Here is a 6000-nt window from a genome sequence, read left to right as displayed (position 1 = left end):
CCAGACAGTTAAACAGATTTGTAAATTACTTCTACAAAAAAAATCTTAATTCTTCCAGTACTTATCAGCTGCTGTATGCTCCACAGGAAGTTGAGTTGTTCTTTTCTGTCTGACCACAGTGCTTTCTGCTGCCACCTCTATCCATGTAAGGAACTGTCCGGAGCAGGAGTGGTTTACTATGGGTATTTTCTCCTTCTTTGGACAGTTCCTGACATGGAAACAGGTGTCAGCAGAGAGCACTGTGGTCAGAATGAAAAGAACAACTCAACTTCCTCTGGAGCTGATAAATTCTGGAAGAAATAAGATTTTAAAATGAATTTAACGAAACATACCAGGCTAAAACCTCATCTGAGTTACCTAATTCCTCCGCATCATCAGGGGTCCGACTTTATTTATGTGTTACAGTCATTTCATTCAAACTGGTTAAAACTAGCTTTCTCCAGTTTAAACCATTTTTAACTGGCATTTAGGTTTTGGGTTAGCAATAAAATCTAGTTTCCATGAGGGTGCTCAGTCAAAACTGGTTTTAACTAGGGAAAATCAGTAAATTCTAGTTTTGACAAAGGCGTTCAATGAGAACTGGCTTTCACTAGGGAAAACCAGTTTTAGCTTAAAGCTGGTTTTAACTGTAACATTTGACTGATATTTACCTTATTGTACACCTGTGGAATACATTTATTTCAATGTACTAAGAGAGTCTAAAAATGACTACGTTTGGGACAGCAATTGCAATTGCAGCTGGATAAAAGGTAAGCTGGTTGTCAGAGACAAATTGACTCCTGGGAAAAGGCAGAAATTATTTATTAATATCTATCATCCAAATTGCTGCATTTTCAGCACTCACCTATGCAGTGTACACAGCTCAGTAAGCAGCTATAAGGTCTCCTGCTGCTTTCCAAGTGATTATGTAATTGTCGGGTGTTGGCTTGCTGCGGGAGCTGTTCGTCCTTAACAGACCAGATAACCTCTTTAAAGAGGGGCTATATTCCCTTGTAGCTGGGAATAATATGTCAGCTCTAGTAACAGAAGGGAAATAGCAAAATTGACAATTAAAAAAAATTGGATTGCAATGTTTTGTTGTTGTGATGTGTTGTGTGTGTTTGAGTGTGTAGGGGGGCATAGTGTATAAAATAGAAAACAAATTATGCCAAGAAAGAAAATAGAGAGATACAAAATGAATACATAAACAAATAAATAAATTACTTAACTAATCAATAAACAAACAAACCAAACCATAGATTCTTGCCACGCCCACAGGCACAATTAAACAATCTTTTTATCGACATATTATTAAAAGAAAAATACTGTAAGTGGAAACCAGACATATGCTTTCTATCTTTCACATAAAATAAAAATTACTAATATAAAAATGACATAAAATCAAGTCTTGAAGGGGTATTCCAGGCCAAAACTTTTTTTTTATATATCAACTGGCTCCGGAAAGTTAAACAGATTTGTAAATGACTTCTATTAAAAAATCTTAATCCTTCCAATAGTTATTAGCTTCTGAAGTTGAGTTGTTGTTTTCTGTTTAACTGCTCTCTGATGACTCAAGTCCCGGGAGCTGTGCAGTTCCCATGGGGATATTCTCTCATCATGCACAGCTCCCGGGACGTGACATCATTATTGTGCAGTTAGACCGAAAACTTCAGAAGCTAATAACTATTGGAAGGATTAAGATTTTTTAATAGAAGTAATTTACAAATCTGTTTAACTTTGCAGAGCCAGTTGATATATATAAAAAAAGGTTTTGCCTGGAATACCCCTTTAAATATCACTGCAAAAAATGGAACAAGAAAAAACGTTACAGGCTTCAAGTCGGCATGTACTAAAAAAAAAAAAAAAATTCTGCGGGAATTCCACAGTGTGAACATATCCTTAACCCCTTAAGGACCAAGCGTTTTTCTGTTTTTTGCACTTTTGTTTTCTCCTCCTTACCTTTTAAAAATCATAACCCTTTCAAATTTGCACCTAAAAATCCATATATGGGCTTATTTGTTGCGCCACCAATTCTACTTTGTAATGACATCAGTAATTTTACCCCAAAATCTACAACGAAAGGGGAAAAAAATCATTGTGCAACAAAATTGAAGAAAAAACACCATTTTGTAAATTTTGGGGGCTTTTGTTTCTACGCAGTAAATTTTTTGGTAAAAATGACACATTATTTTTATTCTGTAGGTCCATAAGATTAAAATGATACCCTACTTAGATAGGTTTGATTTTGTCGTACTTTTGGAAAAAATCATAACTACATGCACGAAAATTAATAAATTGTCCTCTTCTGACCCCTTTAACTTTTTTATTTTTCCATGTACGGGGTGGTATGGGGGCTCATTTTTTTTGCACTGTGATGTGAAGTTTTAATCGGTACCATTTTTGTTTTGATCAGATTTTTTGATCGCTTTTTATTCCTTTTTTATGGTATAAATAGTGACCAAAAATACGCTATTTTGGACTTTGGGATTTTTTTGTGGGTACGCCATTGACCGTGCAGTTTAATTAACAATATATTTTTTTAGTTCGGACATTTACGCATGCGGCAATACCACATATGTTTATTTTTATTATGGTCATTTATTTTTTACATGGAAATTTGAAAAAGGGGGGTAATTTAAACTTTTAATAAGGAAGGTGTTAATGTGTGTGCTTTTAAACTTATTTAAAACTTTTTTTTTACACTTTTAGTCCCCTTAGGGGACTTTTAAGAGGAATCATTAGATTCCTCATACAGATCATTATAGTTCCATAGAACCATACTGATCAGTGTGCTCTGCGCTCGATTGATAAAGCCTGGCCCTGCCAGGCTGTATCATTCAGAGCACCGGAGCCAGCACAGGAGGAGAGGTAAGCCCTCAGGCTACCTCAGCAGTACATCGCGTAATGGGGGGGCGATCCACCCCACTGGACCACCAGGGATGGAATAGGCACCTTTAGACGCCGCTGTCAGCTTTGACAGCGGCGAGCTAAAGGGTTAATAGCCGCCCGCGGCGATCACCGCATGTTGACTATTAACGCCGGCCCCCAGCTACAGGAATCAGCTGGGGGCCGGCCGGTATGACGCGGGCTTGAGTCGGGAGCCTGCGTCACACTCTGTTAACAGCTATTGGACGCGTATACACATTCATGGTCCTTAAGAGGTTAAAGAGGAACTTCATAAGGTAAACTCCCCGGTACAGAGCACCTGTCTAACCCAGGAAGAAGTACAGTGCATCCTACAAAAAATCAAAATTGACAAATCACCAGGTCCAGATGGCATTCACCCCCATGTTCTAAAGGAATTAAGTAATGCAGTAGACAGACCCCAATTTTTAATATTCAAGGACTCTATAATGACAGGGACGGTTCCCCAGGACTGGTGCATAGCAAATGTGGTGTCAATATTTAAAAAGGGGTCAAAAGGTGAGACCGGGAATTATAGGCCTGCTATTTTAACCTCCGTTGTATGTAAATTGTTTGAGGGTTTTCTAAGAGATGCTTTTTTGGAGTATCTTGATAAAAATAAATGTATATAAAATTAGAAGGATTGGGCTTGGGAAGAATTTGTGGGTAAGTAACTGGCTCAGTGATAGGAAACATGAAGGTGGTTATTAATGGTACTTATTCTGATTGGGTGACTGTTACTAGTGGGGTACCACAGGGGTCAGATTTGGGTCCTATTCTATATAATATATTCAGTAATGACCTTGTAGAGGGGTTGAATAGTTAAGTAGCAATCTTTGCAGATGATACTAAACTCTGTAAAGTGGTCAACACAATGGGGGACAGTGCACTGTTACAAATAGATCTCTATAGGTTGGAGGTTATTTAGTGGCAGATGAGGTTCCACACTGATAAATGTAAGGTAGTGCACATGGGGAGGAAAAATACGGGCTGGGAATATGTATTAAATGGGAGAACACTTGGGTCAACTGACATGGAAAAGGATTTAGTAGTCTTAGTTATCAGTAAATTTAGCTGCAGTGACCAGTGTGGGGCAGTTGCTGCCAAGGCAAATAAAATCATGGGGTGCATCAATAGGGGCATAGATGCCCACGACAAGGAAATAATTCTACCTCCGTACAAATCACTAGTCAGACCACACATAGAATACTGTGTACATTACTGGGCATCAGTGTGCAAGAAATATATAGTGGAGCTGGAGAGGGTTCAAAGACGGGCAACCAGAGTAATACGGGGAATGGGAGGACTACAGTACCCAGAAAGATTATTAGAATTAGGGTTATTTAGTTTAGAAAGAAAGAAGGCTTAGGGGAGACCTAACAACTATGTATAAATATATCAGGGGATATACAGAGATCTCTCCCATGATCTATTTATACCCTGGACTTTATCTATAACAAGGGGGCATCCTCTACATCTTGAGGAAATAAGGTTTCTACACCAGCACAGATGGGGGTTCTTTAACTGTAAGAGCAGTGAGACTGTGGAATTCTCTGCCAGAGCAGGTGTTCATGGAGTTCAAGGAGTGTTCAAGGAGTTCAAAAGGGCCTGGAGAGTACTAACATTGCTGGTTATGAATTCTAGATTTATAGGGACAAAACATTGATCCAGGGATTTATTCTGATGCTGTATTTGGAATTGAGTATGAGGTTTTTTTTTGCCTTCCTCTGGATCAACTCAGTAGGGACTCATTAGGGTTATATATTGAACTTGGTGGAATCTCGTCTTTTTTCAACCTTATGAACTATGTTACTATGTTCATTCATTAACTTTTCAAATCCTATCCACAGGATTAGAGATAAGTGTTTGGTTGTGAAGGGTCCAACCACTGGAACCTCCTGCAATCTACTGCCTGACACATTGGTGGTCTAAATATTTTTGTTCAGAACACCGGCTCACCTCATGCACCGAGTGGCGGTGGTCAACACGCCCCCTCCATGCACTGTCTATGGGAGAGCCCGAAATACACGTGTGCTGTACGCCTGTGGACAGGGAATTAGAAGTTAAGAACTGGAGTTCCCTATTAAGCGCTACTGTTCCCATTCCATTTTTTGTTTAACTCCCTAGGTCAATAATGTGTTATAGCATTATGCGGCTGCTGTAAACAAAAATCACTGGCCTGGCACTAGTGATTTTTCATTGCTCTAGTGCAGTGTTTCCAAAACGCGGTCCTCAAGCACCCCCAACAGGTCATGTTTTCTGTCTTACACAGGTGATAGTGAATCAGGCATCATCACAGTCATAACACCTATGAAAGACTAAGGAAATCCAGAAAATATGGGTTGGGGGTGCTTGAGGACCGCGTTTAGGAAACACTGCTCTAGTGTATTGAAATGTAACATCATCATTCCTGTGATGCCAACTATGACCAGCAGAGGGTTAATAGAGCAATGGGGCCAGAGCTGCTACCAGTTTTTTTTTCCTCACGTTTAATAGGTAGCAGTGTTCCTTTATTTTCAGGATTAGCGGTGGGACCTGGCGGTAACAACTCCACCAATAAGGGAAAGATGGCTTGTCCAAACAATATCTCATCAATTGGTGGAACATCCTCTTTAATTCGAAATATAATGTCGATGTAGATCTTTCTCAGTGCAAAGACATCAATAAAATTGTCTGATTAGCGTCTTTTCCAGGATACATCAAGGTACAGAACATGTCCATTTTATGGCAACCTCAGATTTGGCTAATTCTTAACACTGTTTAGCATATGTAGCATATAATGTAATCTTTTAACTCAATTCCTTGCAGCTCACATTTTCCTATTAAAGGAAATTAGAGTAAGACATTCTATAAAATGACTTTGTTCTTGGGATAGATAACAACGATTCATCAAATTTTCATTATTTGCTCTTGTTTGCTTTAATCACAAACAGAGAAGGCTTGCTTTTTTTCAGCCAGTCGTAAGAAGTGCTCATCACTGTAAGTCACTTTCATATTCCTCAAAGCAGATTGTTCAAAAACAAACATCTCACACATCCAGACCTGGAATTCATTTCCATTTCCCATTATACAGTTATGTGATTCAAGACTATTTGCCCTGCAGAGAAGTTCTCCAAA

The 6000-nt window shown here is 38.9% G+C and overlaps 1 long non-coding RNA gene across 2 annotated transcripts in view; it reads right to left on the bottom strand.

Moving 5' to 3' along the window:
- Positions 1–845: 845 nt before the first annotated feature.
- Positions 846–6000, bottom strand: part of LOC130362902 (uncharacterized) — an 84026-nt gene continuing 78871 nt past the window's right edge. For both annotated transcript variants that reach the window (XR_008891618.1, XR_008891617.1), the window contains exon 7: positions 846–1016. This is a non-coding gene — a long non-coding RNA (uncharacterized LOC130362902). The remainder of the gene's footprint in view (positions 1017–6000) is intronic.

The sequence above is a fragment of the Hyla sarda genome, chromosome 3 (assembly GCF_029499605.1).
Source record: "Hyla sarda isolate aHylSar1 chromosome 3, aHylSar1.hap1, whole genome shotgun sequence".
NCBI lineage: Eukaryota > Metazoa > Chordata > Amphibia > Anura > Hylidae > Hyla > Hyla sarda.
This window is presented reverse-complemented; position numbering and strand designations above follow the sequence as displayed.